The 4,942-nt window shown below is 42.0% G+C and overlaps 1 pseudogene; it reads left to right on the plus strand.

The window, feature by feature from the left end:
• Positions 1–595: 595 nt before the first annotated feature.
• LOC123934594 lies at positions 596–2,764 on the plus strand (annotated as a pseudogene).
• Positions 2,765–4,942: the final 2,178 nt, after the last annotated feature.

A 4,942-nucleotide genomic window follows, 5' to 3' on the forward strand; every position in this document is an offset into this window, starting at 1 on the left:
TCTTATCATGATGTTGGGGTGATGGGATCAAGCCTTGTATCTGGCTCTGTGCTCAGTGGGAAGTCTGCTTGGGATTCTCTCCATTTCCCTCTGCCTCCCTCCACTCACACACTCTTTCTCTAAAATAAATAAATCTTTTTTTAAATATTTATTTATTTATTTATTTATTTATTTATTTATTTGACAGAGAGAGAGAGAGAGAGATCACAAGTAGTCAGAGAGGCAGGCAGAGAGAGAGGAGGAAGCAGGCTCCCTGCTGAGCAGAGAGCCCGATGCGGGGCTCGATCCCAGGACCCTGGGATCATGACCTGAGTGGAAGGCAGAGGCTTTAACCCACTGAGCCACCCAGGCGCCCCCCTTTTTTTTTTAAATATTTATTTATTTATTTAATAAATCTTTTTTTAAAGATGTATTTTATTTATTTTATTGAGAGAGTGAGTGCACACAGGGAGGGGCAAAGGGAGAGAGAAACTTTAGCAGACTCCTCGCTGAGTGTGCAGCCTGATGTGGGGCTTGATCTCATGACCCTGAGTTCATGACCTGAAGCAAAGGAAGTAAAGGAACCCAGAGTTCAGAGGGAAGGCTGCTGAGAGCCATGAAGGTGTCAGACAGAATGCATCCTGTCAATACGAGGAGGGGCAGCAATGTTGTACCAGAGGATGGACAGAATGATTTCTACTGCTGGGTTTGTCACCAGAAAGGCCAAGTCCTTTGCTGTGAGACTTATCCCTGGGTTTATCATGTTAAGTGCCTGAGACTGACAACAGAACCAGAGGAAGATGGGATTTGTCCTGAATGTGAAAAGATTATGGTAACAGAAGGCATTGAGGCTCAGAGTAAAGACATGACAATGCTCACCATCAAACAGTTATCCTACCTGTTCAAGTTTGCCATTCAGAAAATGAAACAACCAGGGACAGATGCATTCCAGAAGGACAGATGCATTCCAGAAGCCTGTTCCATTGGAAGAGCATCCTGACTACATGAAATACATCTTCCATTCTGTGGACCCTTGTACGTTGGAAAAGAAGGCTAAGAAGAAAATGTAGGGCTGCATAGAAGCTTTCCTGGCTGATGCACAGTGGATTTTGCACAATGCATCATTTAAATGGAAGAAACACAAACTGGAGATGGAAGAAATGGAAGAAATGGCTGCATAGAAGCTTTCCTGGCTGATGCAAAGTGGATTTTGCACAATGCATCATTTAAATGGAAGAAATCACAAACTGACACGGCAAAAGTGCTGATCAAAGTCTCTGAGTATGGGATGAATGAAATCAAAGTATGTCCACTAAATATCTAGCTGTTTGACAAAAATGAGATAATTGGTTTTATGAAACTTGTAGCAGTTCAAATCCTTTGGTCTGGGCAAAACTGAAGGGGTTTCCATTATGGCCTATAATAGCTCTGAGGGATAAATATGGGTAGCATGATGCACATTTATTTGGGCAACATGACACGGCCTGGGTTCCAATAAATAATTGCCACCTCATGTGTAAAGAAACTCCTTTTTTCTGTGGAATATATAAAAAGCATCTTCAACGGTGCAATGAGAAAGATGGAGCTGTAGGTGAAGAACATCTGCAGGAAGTTTGGGGGTCTTAATTACTCTCTCATTGGGAAACTATACATGCCCAACATCCAGTACCAAATGCTGCTTGACCCCAGCAACCCCGGCGCTGGGACTGCCCAGCTAGACAAGCAGGAAAACGTCAAGCTCAGCTTTGACATGACAGTGTTCCCCAAGATCCTCATGGCAAGCCCATGCTGAGCAGGGGCTGGGGCTGCAGGATTTCCTTGTCACATATGCCAAGCTCTCCCACAAGTACAAACTCTTCCATGCACACAGGTTCTGACATGGAGCAGGATGCCAAGAAGAAGGCCACGTTGATCCACTTCAGGGCCAGCAAGGAGTCCATGGACTTCCTGGACAAGAGCACAGCTTCACCAGCCTTGGCAAACATGGGACAAGCAGGCACTTTATCCAGTAGTCCAGAAACTTTCTCTCCTCAAGCATCCATGCCAATCATGAGAAAAACAAACAAAATGTCCACCACTGGAAGCATCCTGAATCTTAACCTGGATTGTTGAAGCAAGGCCAAGATGGACCTGAGGGAGCTAAGTGAGTTGGCCCAGCAGCAGGTGGTACTTTTCTTCTCATCTCACCCAACTGGCAGAGTCACACCAGGTTCCAGATAAATCTTGACAAGAAGATAAAGACTTGCAAAGCACAACTAGGTATAAATGAAATCTCAAATGATGTTTACACAGCTGTAGAGCCCAGCGATCCTGAAGATTCTGAGAAGTCAGATAGGAGTGATAGTATCAGTGACAATGAGTGGAAGTCTAAGAATGAGCCAGAAGATGCAGAAGACAAAGAAGGTGGTTGGATGGATGAGGAGCCATCTACTGTCAAAACAAAACAAAAACTCAAATTGTCAAACCCAGTGGAGACTAGGAGGAACTGAAAAGCACAGGGCCAACCAGAGAGAAAGCAGATCCAAGCTTCAAGAAAGGGCAAGTTCCCAGCTTAAAAAGGACTCTTCAGAAAAAGTGAAAGCCTTTTCTCCTCCCACAAAAAATAAACTGAAGGAAAAAGATATAGATTTTCCCAAAGTACATATGGGCCAGGACTCTGATTCAGAGAGTGAACTTATCATGGGTTTAGGAGAAGACCAGTTGGGACAAAAGGGTCAAAAAAAAAAATAAGGAACCCAAAGAAGCATCTCTAAAGCAGAATGAAAGAATAGACGAGAATATATAACCATGAAACAAAATGAAAATAAGGAAGTCTAAAAGATGAAGGTAGAATAATAAGAGGTCTGGGAAAGTGTATGCATAGAAATACATAGTTTCATCCTTCACAGTTAGCAAGTTTGGGCTTCCATTTTGCCTGTGAGCTTCCTAGCAGTCAAAGCAAAAAAGGAAATACAGTCCCTTAAAATATCTAATATTTTTCCAAAAAATAAAACATTCCAGCTGGAAAAAAAAGTAAGATACACTTTTGAGCCTTTGCAAGTTCAGAGCTTGGCCAAGGATGCATAAATATGAGCATGTAAATATATAATAAATAGAACTAAGTTCTATAATGTAGGTAGAAGCAATATCATCAGCCCTAGTGGGCTGGGCCTGGACAAAATGAACACAGGTATCAATCACTTATCTTCATGATTAATCGACTGTGTCTCAAAATCCTGTGTATCAATTACTTTGTACTAATAGTATTAAAAAAACAAAGATCAAAGAAAGTCATTCAGACATCTAGACAGTGAGTTACAGAAGTTAGGTTACCATTTCCCCAAGTGGGAGGAAGTACCTAGAAGAATGTGAGTTAAAGATCATCAAAGAGAATGAAAATAGTACACACAGAAATTCATCAGTTTGTCTTTAAGGAGAGGAGACTGTGATAATCTCACAAAACAAACTGGGGGTTGCTGGGGGGAGGTGGGGTTTGGAGAGGGGGAGGGGATTATGGACATTGGGGAGGGTATATGCTATCGTGAGTGCTGTGAAGTGTATAAACCTGGTGATTCGCAAACCTGTACCCCTGGGGATAAAAATGCATTATATGTTTATTAAAAAATAAAAAAAAGTTATAAAAAAAACACTATTATTGTCTCAATTAAACTCGCTCATTTTTTCTGGAGACATTGTGTCTCTATCCTGGTCAAATCTTTGTTCTGCTCTATGGCAAATTTTAAAATAAATTCTAATGAGTGTTTGTGTGTTGTTTTACCTTGTACAAATGGCTCTTTCTCACACATTCTCATGCATGTCTCACAATAATTCTATGAGACAGGTATGGGAAGTACTCTCACTTCACAGACAAGAAAGCTGAGTCTCACGAAGGACTAGTAGTTAGTCCAAATTAACCAGGTCTAGTGCATAGTGAACCAAATCCTGCCCCATGGGCTGTGTCCTTCCTACACCACCACTCAAGTCTTCAAACATGAGCTGGGGAAACAAGCTGTCAGTAGTTGTATGACAGGGTTTTGACCTAGCCTCTCAAGCAACCCAAAAGTGAATAAGAGGGGATTTCTAGTATAATCTAAGAAACTGTATCCTTGAAGGATATCTCCTGGAATAATGTTAAGAATCCATCGGGGAAGTTTTGTCAAGGCAGATGTCTCTTCTTTCTTGTGAGGGTTTCAGGAGAGTAGCCGCCCCTTTCTTCCTCTCTGCCTTGTCCTCATCTTCCTGCTCAGCACTAATTCTGGATGCTATTGCCATTCTGGGGACTCAAGGAGGCTGACAAATGTGTTATTCTTCCCCCAAGCTGCCCATTAGTTTATCAAATTTAATTTATGTAGGGAGTATGTCTTGTGAAATGGTTCTTAGATGTATTCCTTTCCTGATATTCTCCAGGAAAGACAAAATATAATTCACACGGTGCAATGGATTGTTTTCATGAATCTGCCACGTCTTTGAAGGACTCCAGTGGGCTGCATCCTGAGATAGGAGAGAACAATACCAACCAGTGACAAAGGGAACCATACAAATGTCCTTCCGGAGGCTTTCACTTATCAGTCAGTACCCACCACCAGATACAATGCCGTTCATCACAGTAAAATGCACAATTCCCCCATATAGCATATTGATGGTGAGAACATTTCTCAGAGGTGTTTGGTATTGCTTATTTTTTAGTATGTCATCTCCTCACTGTCTTCCTTTGAGGAAAGGGTTGACATCAGGCAATTTCTTCTAAGCCAGTGCACCATAAAATTGAGGCTCAGTCTTAGGTCAGTTTTCCTGTAACTACTGATGGTCCCACCTTCCTTCCAGCTGGCTCATCCTGAAGCCACCTTCAGTTTTCCTGAACCAATCACTACTCTTCTGCAACTTCCAGCAAATGATTTACAAACTGTGTTCACAAGGAGGCACTAAATCAAGCAGAATGATTAATTGTGGAATGTATCTGAAGGCCGTGTGACCCCCGCAGACA

Source organism: Meles meles, chromosome X, assembly GCF_922984935.1.
Source record: "Meles meles chromosome X, mMelMel3.1 paternal haplotype, whole genome shotgun sequence".
NCBI lineage: Eukaryota > Metazoa > Chordata > Mammalia > Carnivora > Mustelidae > Meles > Meles meles.